We start from the raw sequence: 14,178 nt of genomic DNA on the forward strand, positions 1-14,178 counted from the left end.
CCCTCTGCTTGAGCCCAGGGTAAGTGGTGACCAAAATATTTTTATACATGATCTGCTTAAGAGCTCTTTTTCTCCAGCTGTTTCTCTCAGGCTAGTAGAAAACCCTGTGGCTTTTCACTTTTCACAGCTGGATACTATTTTAATTTCCACTCAGTTGCTGTAGGCTGGAAAGCACAGCTGGGCGTTTAGACCCTGCCCTTCTCAGGGGGAACTTCCAGCTACTGAGCTGTTTCTCAGTCCCTTCAGCTGCCACTCATGGGAGCCCAGCCAGCTCTTTCGCATCTCCACCCTTCCTACTGGTCACTTTGTGATGTAGCGGCCTTTTCTGTGTCTTTGTGGTTATAAGACTTCTCTCCAGCTAGTGTTCAGTTGGTTATTCCAGATGATTTCTCCACAATTAAGTTGTAAATCCAGACTAGCCCTGGAAGGAGGTTAGTGTAGCTTCCACTTACTCCTCCACCATCTTGGATCTCCCAGCAAACTTTTTAAAATGTCACATACATTATTCTCAAGGCACATCTGATGATATATTTTATAACACAGTAAGTGCCAAAGTATACTTAACATATTTCTTCAGGATCCCTCCCTTTTCTGAATTCCAAATGGAAGAACTGAAAGTGCAATGTAAAGAGTGGAGAGCCATATTCTCTTTGGCAAGCTTGTACCAGCGATGTTGTAAAATATAATGTTAAAATCTGTAAACTAAGAACTTCTTTAGTTTATGTAACAGCATTCAGGACTGCTGCTTCTTGAGTGTTTTCTTCTTTTAAGGCAATCCTCTTTTCTTCTCCTGGAGTACACTCTAGCTTAAAATTTTTATTGCCAGAAGCACTAGTTGAGCCATTTATTGCCTTTTCTGAAGAATCATGGTTTTCAATTACATGTTTTGCCTAGCCCATTTTCATTAACTGAAGCTCTATCAGGTTCAGTTACTCTGTCCATCAGAACAGCATCTTCATTAGTCCTTCTCTAAGAGATCACCTTCACTAGTTATTACTGTGATGAGTTCTGTTGACATCAGTGTCTGCAATCTGATCTGATTCTATATTATCAAGTAAGCTGTATGGATTGCTATCTGGATCTTTGAGCACAAAACCAATGGAGGATTCAGCACCACAAGGCCTACCATGACCTTGACCCCCTGAAATTCTTCTGCCTCTTCCTCCTGGACATCTCCTACTGTCATGCTGATGTCAGCTTTGTCAATTGTCTTCTGCCAATGACCAATCACTCAGCTCATCTTTACACTCGGATTCTGTTTCAGAGGGGTTAGACAGCTCAGATTTTGTACCATAATCAGAAGTGTTATAGGGTCTTGATGACCTCTGCCTCTTCCACTGTAAGACCTAGAACCGTTCTATCATAGCTGTTTATCAATCTGTAGGGGTTCTATTTTTAGTTGTTCTGCTTCCTTTAGATCAGTTATATAATACTCTAAAAATGTGCACATTTCTGATGCTTTCTTTAGTGTCAACAAATACAAAGGGAACCATCCCATCTTCTCTAGGTATTTTATTTTCTTATCTCCTTCAATTCTCACCTGAATCACACCAGGTTTGTCCACTATTTCTTGAATAACTTTGTCATTTTTCCCAATTACTTTTGCAACAAGGTTCCTAGGAACTTGAATAAAGTCCTCCACAAATTCCAAGAAACATCTAGCCTTTTTTTTACAGCATCAGCACTCTCTCCATAGATTCTAAATGTTCCAGTATCTTCATCTAGTTTAATAGCTGTAATTCTAGGAACCTTATTAACTTGCTGTGTGTTACTACCGTGTTTTCCTATTGCCAAGCCCATTAAATCTTCTCTCACAACAAATTCTTTTTTTTAAAAGTATATTGTATTGATTATGTTGTCAAGGTAGTTCCAATTCTTTTCCCCTTTGCTCCCGTCTGCCCACTACCCGCCTTCCCTCCAGAAATCCCACCTCACTTAGTTCATGTCCACAGGTCATGCATATAAGTTCTTTGACCTCACCCTTTCCTAGATTATTCTTAATTTCCCCACGTCTATTTTGTACCAACAGATTATGCTTCTTAATCCCTTCACCATTTCCCCATTTCTCCCCCTCCCCACTCCCAGCTGATAACCCTCCAAATGATCCTCATACCTATGATACTGTTCCTATTCTGGTTTGCTTAGTTGGATTTTGTTTTTATTTTTTAGATTCAGTTGTTGATAGTTGTGAGTTTGTTGTCATTTTAGTGTTCATAGTTTTGATCTTCTTTTCCTTAAGTAAGTCCCTTTGACATTTCATATAATAATGGCTTGGTGATGCTGAACTCTTTTAGCTTTACATTGTCTGGGAAGCCCTTCATCCACCTTCCATTCTAAATGATAGCTTTGCTGGATAGAGTAATCTTGGTTGTAGGTTGCTTTTCATCACATTGAATACTGCTTGCCAGTCCCTTCTTGCCTGAAAATTGTCTTTTGAGAAATTAGCTGGTAGTCTTATAGGCACCCCTTTGTAGGCAATTCTCCGCTTCTCTCTTGCTGCTTTTAGGATTCTCTCTTTATCTTTCATCTTGGGCATTTTAATCATGATATGTCTTGGTGTGGCCCCCTCTGGGTCCAGCTCGCCTGGGACTCTCCGTGCTTCCTGTACTTGTATGTCTATTTCCTTCACCAAATTTGGGAAGTTTTCTTCCATTATTTTTTCACATAAGTCTTCAATTTCTTGCTCTTCCTCTTCTCCTTCTGGCACCCCCATGATTCAGATGTTGGCATGTTTAAAGTTGTCCCAGAGGTTCCTAAGCCTCTCCTCATTTTTTTTCAATTCTTGTTTCCTCATTCTGTAATGGTTGACTGTTGTTTTCTTCCTTATGTTCCAAATAATTGATTTGGACCCTGGTTTCCTTCCCTTCACCATTGGTTTTGTGTGGATTTTCCTTTGTTTCACTTAGCATAGCCTTCACTTCTTCTCTTATATGTTTGCCATACTCAAGCATACCTGTCAAGCCTGTGAGCATCTTTATCACCAGTGTTTTGAATTCTGCATCTGTTAGGTTGGCTATCTCCTTGCCACTTAGTTCTCCCACTGGAACCTGGATCCATTCCCCTTTTGGGGGCATACTTCTCTGTCTCTTCATCATTACAGGCTCCTGTGTTTATTTGCCTCTGTGTCTTAGGTAGAGCTGTTACTCCTGTTATGTCATAAGGGGCAGAGCCTTAGGGATTAGTCAGTACAGGGTGACCTGTTTCACCACGTTGTGGCTCTGCTGTGGGGGAAGGGTCTGAGAGGCAACAATGCCGCTTGCTCGGCACTCGCCCCTCTCCCAGGCACTCCTCCCACTTCTGTATGGGACTTGTGTCTCTTTAGCTGTTGCCCTGACTGGCATTCCCAGAGCAGGTGAGTATGGGGACATTCTAGGACCGTGGGGGCCCTTTAAACAAGTGGACTCTGCCAAGAGACCAGTAATCTCTGCCTCCACCACAACCCCCACTGGTTTGCACAGTCAGAAGCAATGAGACTCGATCTTCCCCAATGCTGGGACCATGAGCTGCACTATCTGTTGAGGAGCTTGGAATGCTCCCCAGGTGTCCCTCCTGACCTTTTAAAACATGTGACTGTGCTTTCTGCTGGTCTGCTGCTGCTGCTGCTACCACCACAGTGAATCCTCTTTGCTCTGGCTCTACCCCTACTACCCGTCTGGATGAGTATTTCTTCTTTATATCTTTGTTTGCTGGACTTCCATGCAGTTTGACTTTCTGGAACTTCTGGTTGTTTCTAGTTTTGAGGTAGTTGTATTTCTTCTTAGTTGAGGAGGGAGATGCAGCATGTCTGTCTATGCCTCCATCTTGACCGGAAGTCTACAACAAATTCTCTATGAAAACTGCTGCAACTTGTTTTGTGCATTCTAAATGCTTAGTGGCCTCTTCCTTTTTGGACATAAGCATCAACTTTGTACAAATACTTAGCAAATGCATGTCACTTAATCTTTCCACAGTTGTTTCACTGACAGTATCATTAGGTGTGTGGTTTTCGGATGGTAAAAAACTCTGCATGCTCCTACTGTTTTCTTAAAATATTTTTGTGCATTTTCATTACCACATACCTTTCCCAAATCGTCAGAAACATCCACTGCATATTTAAAGAAGATAATTTTTGACAGCTTTATTTTTTTTTCTTTTATTTTTTGGTGTTTTAATTACAGTTGTCCCATTTTTCCCCCATTGCTCTCCCCCACCCAGGCCACCCTTTCTCCCACAATCATATCCCTCCCCATTGTCCATGTCCATGAGTCATTTATAAACATTCCTTGACTAAACCCTTCCCTTACTTATCCCCTTCTCTCCCTCCCCCCTCCCCCCATTGACTGCTATTCTGCTCTTTGTCCTATTTAGTTCATTTGTTTATGTTATTCTTGACAGCTTTATTTTGATGGACAGACCAAAGTTGTTCAAATGTGACTATTTCATTGTAAGTGGCATCACAAACAGCATATTCAATGACATAAAATTCTCCCCTCATCATTCGAAATTTAGCCAGTCACCATCCACAAGGTTCTAAGTCATTTGTTCATGAATATACCTCTACTTTATCTCCTTTGTTAATTTCTTTTTTTTTTTTTTTTAATTTCAGCTGGTGACAGTAATCTAACTTTATTAAATGGAACCTGATATTCTGGTTGCCAATTGTTAAAAAACTTCAGGAAGTTTCATGAACATCTTTGATAAATCCCCTGTAGAAAGCCATGTTGGAACTCTGAATCTACACCATCAGGTCCATCATGTTGGAATTCGACTTCATTTTCTTCATCATTTTCTGTATTTGTGTATATGCCCCCCCAAAGCATTTAAGAGCAAGTTGTAGACATCATGACTCTATATCCTTAAATCTTTCACTGTATACTTTCTAAGAACAAGGACACTTTCTTGTATAACCACAGTACATATATCTAAATCAGGAAATTTAAAATTAACACACTACTGTTGCCTGATCTATCGTACATTTTCATATTTATAGCTATTTTTCCCAATTCAGGATCCCAAACTAGTTCATACATTGAATTTAGTTATTATGTACTATTAATTACCTATAAATTGTATTAGTTCCTCAGTCTTTGTGTTTCCTGACATTGACATATTTCAAAAGTACAGGTCAGATATTTTGCAAAATGTTTCTCAATTTGGGTTTGTCTGTTATTTTATCATCATCAAATTGAGATTATTTATTTTTGGTAAAAGTTCCACTGAAGTTATCTTGTGTCCTTCTCAGTGCATCATATCAGCAGGCACATAATGTCAGATTATCCCCAAATTGGTAGTGTTAACTTTGATCACTTGATAAAGGTGATGCCTGTCAGATTTTTCCACTATATTACTACTTTCCTTTTGCAACTAAGTCTTTTATAGGGAGCTATCAGTTGGTTTGCCTAGGATCAAATGAAATAATATACACTATGTGTTGGACCCAAAGCTTGGCACTTTTAAATGTACAAAAATGTTAGGCATATCTTTGTTATTATTCCTACTATCATCATTGTTTTAAGACCTGGACTTAGAATTCTTACCTTATGTGATGTGAAAAGAGAAGCTAGGAACAAAAAAACAATATAAGTTAGAGAAATTTTGAGTTCAAATATTTGGTGGCATATTGGACAAGATGACTTCTATGACCATCCAGACTTGGGAATTCTAGGTTCTTTATGTTTCCTGAACTACTGACTGATTACAAGAGCCTTGAGGATGGTGCTGATGCAATGTAATTAATTTTACACCCTCACTCCAGGTCATCTTTACTTCTACTATGTTGTACTCCTAGAAATCACATATATGAGAGGGGACTTAAAAAAACAGATTTATCTTCTGGAGGGCAGGCCCCTTGTAATACAGGATTCCCTTGCTAGGTTAGTGTTCTTGGAACCCATCTGTATCAGTGTACCAACTGGCGTTGTTGTGAGAGGCTGCGTTCGGCTTCAGTGAATTTTTTTGAAGACTATTTCAACATGTTTGCCTATTTCATGATGGGTGATTTACAGGTGTATCTATCTGCCCATACTGCACTGAGTGTTCAGCAGTTTTTGACCAAAAACAGCATGACCCCCATGTTCTACCCTCCCTATTCACCAGATCTTGCCCCTAGTGACTTTTTGTTTGTTTGTTTCCACAAATGAAAAAAATCCTCCAAGTGAAATGTTTTGCCAGTGTGGAGGAGGTGAAACCAAAAGTGGCAGTAGCACCAAAAGGCTTCAAAATCGACACAATCAGAAACTGTATTGAGCAAGGGAAAAAAAGTCTTGATAGGTGTATTGCATCAAGTCAAGAGTACTTTGAAGGTGACTGAAGTGTAAACATGTACAAATAAATACACAATTTTTATAAATAAATTTTGGGTTTTTTGTGTCCTCCTTCATAGAAGGGTCATTATAAAGTAGATTAATGAATTTCTATAAGAACAACATCACAATTAGGTTATATGTTTCTGATTAAGCTTGAACTAAATCTTAACTAAGGTGGGCAAAGAAAATATGGAACAATTATAAACTGTATCACTTTTTTATGTAAAAATATTTGTTTAAGTCAAAGCTATGCCCATGTAGTAACAGACCGAACAGTAGAAAATATAATGAGAAACAACAGTCTCAGTAAGTCACATCTTGACCAAAGATACATTTTGTTTAGCTCACATAGTAGTTTTTTCTGCTCTAAGTAGTTGTTAACATTCTAAAATGTAAAGTTTTCATATAAAACCAAAATTCCAGACTCTCTGGAGGTATCGAAATTCATGAACCTGCATGTGCAGCCTGGGTTGGATAGAATCTGCCCTCTCTAGTCAGGCTATGCACTCTCTAGTTCAATGCCATCCTCACCTAATTAGCTTCACACCTTTGCCACCTCCCTGGGTTTTCCAGGAATTTAATTTTGTCAACATATGCTCTAGTTCTTTGTTATCCAAAACAAAGTTTTTCTATTAGCAGAATGGTCAGTACCTGGAAACTTCTTAGAAATGTAGAAACTTGGGCCCAATCTCAGTCTTGCAGAGTCAGAACTGGGATGTCAATGAAACCCACAGGTGATTCATATCCACATGAAAATTTGAGAAGCCCTGTAATAGAAAATATGCTTATATATAACCCAATTATATGATATAATTATATAATTCAATTTCTGATATATCAATTTTATTTATTTTTTTTTAATTTTATTTTTTTTATTCAATTACAGTTGTCCCATTTTTCCCCCATTGCTCCCCCCTCCAAGCCTATCCCTACTCCCACAATTATATCCCTCCCCGTTATCCATGTCCATGAGTCATTCATATACGTTCCTTGACCTGACCCTTCCCTTACTTATCCCCCTTCTCTCCCTCCCCCCTCCCCCCTACTGACTACTATTCTAGTCTTTGCCTATTTAGTTTGTTTGTTTGTGTTGCTCTTTAGTTTCCTGTATTGGGTGATATCATATGGTATTTTGCTTTCTTTGCCTGGCTTATTTCACTAAGCATAATTCTCTCTAATTCCATCCATGTTGTCGCAAATGGCAGGAGTTCCTTCTTTCTTTCTGCTACATAGTATTCCATTGTGTAGATGTACCACTGTTTTTTGATCCACTCATCCACAGACGGGCACCTAGGCTGTTTCCAGCACTTAGCTATTGTAAACAGGGCTGCTACGAACATAGGGGTGCATAAGTTCTCTTGAATTAGGGTTTCAGGATTTTTCGGGTATAATCCTAGTAGTGGAATCACTGGTTCAAATGGCAGTTCCATTTTTAGTTTTTTGAGGTAATTCCATACTGTTTTCCATAGTGGCTGGACCAGTCTGCATTCCCACCAACAGTGCAGTAGGGTTCCTGTTTCTCCACATCCTTGCCAGCATTTGTTGTCTGTTGATTTGTTGATGGTGGCCATTCTGACAGGTATAAGGTGGTATCTCATTGTGGTTTTTACTTGCATCTCTCTGATGGCCAATGATGTTGAGCATTTTTTCATGTGCCTATGGACCTTCTGTATGTCCTCTTCGGAGAAGTGTTTGTTCAGGACCTTTGCCCATTTTTTAATTGGGTTGTTTGTTTTCTTGATGTTGAGTTGTATAAGCTCTTTATATGTTTTGGAGATCAGTCCCCTGTCTGTGATATCATTGGCAAATATGTTTTCCCATATGGTTGGTTTCCTTTTCATCTTGCTGATGTTTTCTTTTACTGAGCAGAAACTTTTTAGTTTGATGTAGTCCCATTTGTTTCTTTTTTCCTTTATTTCTCCTGCCTTGGGAGATGTATCCGTGAAGATATTGTTATGTGTGATATCTGAAATTTTCCTGCCTATGTTTTCCTCTAGGACTTTTATGGTATCACGGCTTACATTTAAGTCTTTAATCCATCTTGAGTTTATTCTCGTGTGTGGTGTAAGTTGGTGGTCTAGTTTCATTTTTTTGCACGTCCCTGTCCAGTTCTCCCAGCACCAGTTGTTAAAGAGGCTCTTCTCACTCCATTTTATGTTCCTTCCTCCTTTATCAAAGATTAGCTGACCATAGAGGCCTGAGTTTATTTCTGGGCTTTCAATTCTGTTCCACTGATCTATAGGTCTGTTCTTATGCCAGTACCAGACTGTTTTGATCACAGTGGCTTTGTAGTATTGTTTGATGTCTGGTATCGTGATTCCTCCTGCTGTGTTCTTCTGTTTCAAGATTGCTTTTGCTATTCGGGGTCTTTTTTGGTTCCATATGAAATTTTGGAGGATTTGTTCTAGGTCAGTGAAATATGTCATTGGTATTTTAATAGGGATTGCATTGAATTTGTAAATTGCTTTGGGTAGTATGGCCATTTTGATGACGTTGATTCCTCCCATCCAAGAACATGGTATTTGCCTCCATTTATTTGTATCTTCCTTAATTTCTTTCTTCAATGTTGCATAATTTTTAGTGTACAGGTCTTTTATCTCTTTGGTTAAGTTTATTCCTAGGTACTTTATTTTTCTTGTTGCTATAGTAAATGGTATTTTCTTTTTGGCTTCTGTCTCTGAGATTTTATTGTTGGTGTACAGAAATGCCTTAGATTTCTGTATATTTATTTTGTACCCTGCTATTTTGCCAAATTCACTTATTATATCAAGTAGTCTTTTAGTGGAGTTTATAGGGTTTTCTAGGTATACTATCATGTCGTCTGCAAATAGTGATAGTTTTACCTCTTCTTTCCCAATTTGGATGCCTTTTATTTCTTTGTCCTGTCTGATTGCTGTGGCTAGCACTTCCAACACTATGTTGAATAGAAGTGGGGAGAGTGGACATCCATGTCTAGTTCCTGATTTCAGGGGGAATGCTTTCAGTTTTTGTCCATTGAGTATGATGTTGTCTTCAGGCTTCTCATATATAGCCTTAATGATGTTAAGGTATGCTCCCTCTATTCCCATTTTGCTGAGTGTTTTCAACATAATTGGTGTTGTACTTTATCAAATGCTTTTTCTGCATCTATAGATATGATCATGTGATTTTTGTCTTTCATTTAGTTTAGGTGATGTATTATATTTATTGATTTGCGAATACTGAACCACCCTTGCATCCCTGGGATGAATCCCACTTGATCATGGTGTATGATCTTTTTGATGTATTGTTGGATCCTGTTGGCCAAAATTTTATTGAGGATTTTAGCATCTATGTTCATCAGTGATATTGGCCTGTAGTTTTCTTTCTTTGCTGTGTCCTGACCTGGTTTTGGGGTTAGGGTAATACTGGCTTCACAGAAGGAGTTTGGGATTCTTCCCTCTTCTTGGATTTTCTGGAATAGTTTGAGGAGGGTAGCAGTTAGTTCTTCCCTAAATGTTTTGTAAAATTCGCCTGTGAAGCCATCTGGTCCAGGGCTTTTGTGTGCCGGGAGATTTTGGATTACTGTTTCAATTTCCTTCTTTGTTATTGGTCTGTTGAGACTTTCTACTTCTTCTTGATTCAGTTTTGGAAGGTTATATGTTTCTAGAAATCTGTCCATTTCTACTAGGTTGTCAAATTTCTTGCCATAGAGTTGTTTGTAGTAATTTCTTATAATTGTTTGTATTTCTGAGGTATCAGTCGTGATTTCTCCTCTTTCATTTCTGATTTTGTTTATTTGGGTCTTCTCTCTTTTTTTCTTAATGAACCTGGCTAGAGGCTTGTCAATTTTGTTTATTTTTTCAAAGAACCAGCTCCTCATTTTGTTGATTTTTTGGATTGTTTGTTTAGTTTCTATGTCGTTTAATTCTGCTTTGATCTTGATGATTTCCTTTCTTCTTTTTGCCCCAGGCTTTGTTTGTTGTTGTTGTTCTAGTTCTTGTAGCTTTATGGTTAGGTTTTTTATTTGAGATTCTTCTAGCCTTTTCAGATATGCCTGTATTGCTATGAACTTCCCTCTTAGGACTGCTTTTGCTGTGTCCCAGAGGTTTTGGGCTGTTGTGTGTTCATTGTCATTAGTTTCTAGAAATTTCTTGATTTCCTCTTTGATGTCATTGTTAACCCATTCGTTATTTAAGAGCATGTTATTCATTCTCCATGAGTTTGGATGTCTTTGATTTTTTCCCCTGAGGTTGATTTTTAGTTTCAAGGCATTGTGGTCTGAAAAGATGCTTGATATGATTTCAATTTTCTTGAATTTGTCGAGACTTGTTTTGTGTCCTATTATGTGGTCTATCTTTGAGAATGTCCCATGTGCCTTTGAAAAGAATGTATATTTTGCTTCTTTAGGGTGAAAAGTTCTATATATATCAGTTAAGTCCATGTGGTTTAGTGTGTTGTTCAATGCCTGTATCTCCTTGGTGTTTCTTTGCTTGGATCATCTGTCTATTGTTGGTAATGGAATGTTGAAGTCCCCTACGATGAGTGTGTTGTTGTTGATATCCTTTTTGTGGTCTTCTAGTATTTGCTTTATGTATTTGGGTGCTCCTTGTGGGTGCATATATGTTTATCAATGTTATATCTTCTTGATGGATTGTTCCTTTAAGTATTATGAAATGTCCTTCTTTGTCTCTTTTTATTGCCCTTGCTTTGAAATCCGTTTTGTCTGATATGAGGACTGCTACCCTGGCTTTTTTTTCTGGTTCGTTTGCTTGGAATATTTTTTTATATCCCTTTACTTTCAGTCTGTGTCAATCTTTTGTTTTCAGGTGTGTTTCTTGTAGACAGCAAATATGTGGGTCCTGTTTTCTTATCCATTCCGTTACCCTATGTCTTTTAATGGGAGCATTTAATCCATTTACATTTAAGGTTATTATTGACATGTATTTATTCATTTCCCTTTTGTATCTCTGTTCCTCTACTCTTTTTTTGTTTTTTTCTTTTCCTTTTTCTTAGAATGTTCCCTTTAGCATCTCTTGCAATGCTGGTTTTGTGGAGATGTATTCTTTTAGTCTTCCTTTGTCTGAGACACTCCTTATTTCACCTTCTATTTTGAATGAGAGCCTTGCTGGGTAGAGTATTCTTGGTTGTAGGCCTTTGTTTTTCATCGCTTGAAATATTTTTGACCATTCCCTTCTGGCTTGTAATGTTTCTGTTGAGAAATCAGTCGATAGCCTTATCGGAGCTCCCTGGTAAGTTATTTGCTGTTTTTCTCTTGCTGCTTTTGGGATTCTCTCTTTGTCTTGGAATGTTGCCATTTTAACTATGATGTGCCTTGGAGTGGGTTTTGGGGGGTTCCTCTTGATTGGAACTCTCAGTGCTTCTTGGACTTGCATAACTTTTTCTCTCATCAGGTTCGGAAAATTTTCTGTCACTATTTCTCCTATCAGTTTTTCAATTCCATGCTCCTTTTCTTCTCCCTCTCTTATTTCTATGATCCTTAAATTATTTTTCTAATGCTATCTTGTAATTCCCTTACATCTTGTTCATATTTTTTCAATCTTTTTTTCATTTTGCTGTGTCATTTGAGAATTATTACCTACATTATCCTCTAACTCACTAATCCGATCCTCTGCTTCGTTTAGTCTGCTTTTGACTGATTCTACTGTGTTTTTCAGTTCAGAGATTGCATTCTTCATTTCTTCCTGGTTCTTGTTGATAGTTTCTATGTCTTTTTTTATGCTGGTGTAGTTCTCTGCAAGTTCCCTGTAATTTTCTTGGAGCTGTTGGTAACTTCCTTGGAGGTTGTCATAGTTGTTTTTGAGGTTTTCGAGCATATTGAGCTTTTTCACCACCATTGTTTTGAATTCCATGTCTGACATTTGGGCTATGTCTATTCCATCTACCTCTCTTTCTGGGGATTCCTCTTTTCTTTTCATTGAGAGGTTGTTTCTGCGTCTTACCATGTTGGATTCTTCTTGTTTGTTTTTGTCATTTGGATTTGTCTGCTTTGCCTTCCCACCTTAGTGGTATGAGATTTTTTATGGTAGATCTGGGGGTTTCAGTGGTGCAGTCTCTTTGATCTCCTGAGCCTGATGTTCTTGGGGTACCTTTTATACCATTTGTTTATGCTGTCTGATTATATTTCAGTTTTTTTTTTGTTGTTGTTGTTAGGATATTTCTTCTGGCTTGTTGATTGAGAGTCACTCTAACCACTTTATCTCGAATTCTTTTGTGGAGATGTCAGTTCAGCCTTCTTGTGTCGTCTTCTTTTTCTGCGTCTACAGCTGGTCTAATGTGATGGGTCAGAGATTCCTATTCCTTGCAGCAGTGGTGTGTGCGAGGTGGCCAGCAGGGCGCAATGCAAGGCAGCCAAGAGCCCACCTCAGGTCTGCCACGCCGCGCTCCAGGAAAGCAGGCCACGCCGCGCTCTGGGGAAGCTGGCAAGGTGTTTTTTATTTTCACTCAAGCATCAGTGCGCTCCCAAAGTGGCTGGGGAACTAAGCTCATGACTGCCGCGCCGCGCTCCTAGAAAGCTGGCCGTGCCGCGCTCTGAGAAAGTCGGCTGCGCTGCGCTCTGGAAAAGCCCTCGAGGTATTTTTTTGGCTTGAGGACCTGTGGGTGCCCAAGGTGTCTGGGGAACTAAGCTCTGGCCTGCTGCACCGCACTCCTAGAGAGCTGGCTGCGCCTCGTTCCGAGGAAGCCGGCTGCACCTCGTTCCGAGGAAGCCGGCCGCGCCACGCTCCGGGAAAGCCCTTGAGGTGTTTTTTGGCTCCAGTGCCGGTGTGCACCCAAGAGGCTGGGGAGCTAGCCTGGGCAAGTGCTCTGCGCTCTGGATTCCGGCCTGGTACTTTGGCCTGGCATCCACTGGGCTGGCCAGGGGCGACTGCACACAGTCTTCTGCGCGTCCAGTGGGCCCTCCCTGCGCCCGTTGGGTCACTGATTTTATGTCTGTTGGCGTGTGTCTGAAGGGCACCTGGACGCGCAGCCCTGCGCACCTGGGCCAGTGAGTGAGAGCACTTCCCTATGCGCGCCCCCGTGACCCAAGTGGAGGGTTGGGGGTAGATGAGTGCACTACTGCGCCTGCACTCCTCAAGAATGGCCTACCACCTCCAAACTTTCCTCCCCTCTCCACTATCCACTAGAGAAAAATATAAAGGAGAATTATGTTCTCACTTGCACGGCAGCATGCTGTCTCCTGTCCTTCAGCGCCAATGCCACTTGGTCGAGTCTGGTCAGACTCTCCTCCCAACACCTCTCCTGGGTAGCCTGCAGTCGCCAAAAAGCCTTTGTTTACTTCCAGCCACAGCTCCGGCAGCCGTCCCAGTCAGGAATCCCATTTCATCCCCTTTTTCTCTTCTATCCTCACTAAACAGGTTGTTCCCAGATGGATTTTCTCTAATCCAGCAGTGCCTTGGCTCGACACCTGCCAGTGTCCAGCTGCTCATTGAGATGTTCTGTCTGCAATTAGACCAAACTGCAGACGGGTCTCCGGAGCCTGAAACCGCAGCCTCTCCTCACTCCTCCGCCATCTTCCCCCCCCCCATATATCAATTTTAAATTATCTAAATCTCTACTACAGAGCATGGGATATGGGGAAGTATAATTTCAAACTCTTAGTTGATGTACATCTTCAGCTTTATTAGATATAACTTGTGCTTCAAATTAGTTTGTACAGATTTTCACTGCCATCCACAGAGTATGAAGTTTCATTTCTCCTTATCCCTGCTAATTCTTGGTGCTGTGGGTCTTTTTAATTTTTATCTAATCTGATGAGTGGTGAGGCAGAGGTGTCTCATTCACCCTAGGCTTGGTTGGAAACTACTCTGTCTAGCAGAGGCTTCATGACCACGGTGGAACAAATTTACCCAGGACACTTTATTATGTCTGAGGGAAGGAAGATGTTTGCTTTCTCTAGTGGAGAACAACCTTTGTC

The 14,178-nt window shown here is 40.0% G+C and overlaps 1 pseudogene; it reads right to left on the reverse strand.

The window, feature by feature from the left end:
• Positions 1-719: 719 nt before the first annotated feature.
• LOC149990977 (RNA-binding protein FXR1-like) lies at positions 720-4,735 on the reverse strand (annotated as a pseudogene).
• Between the last annotated feature and the right edge of the window lie 9,443 nt (positions 4,736-14,178).

Source organism: Furipterus horrens, unplaced genomic scaffold, assembly GCF_987537825.1.
Source record: "Furipterus horrens unplaced genomic scaffold, mFurHor1.1.pri manual_scaffold_17, whole genome shotgun sequence".
Taxonomy (NCBI): Eukaryota; Metazoa; Chordata; class Mammalia; order Chiroptera; family Furipteridae; genus Furipterus; species Furipterus horrens.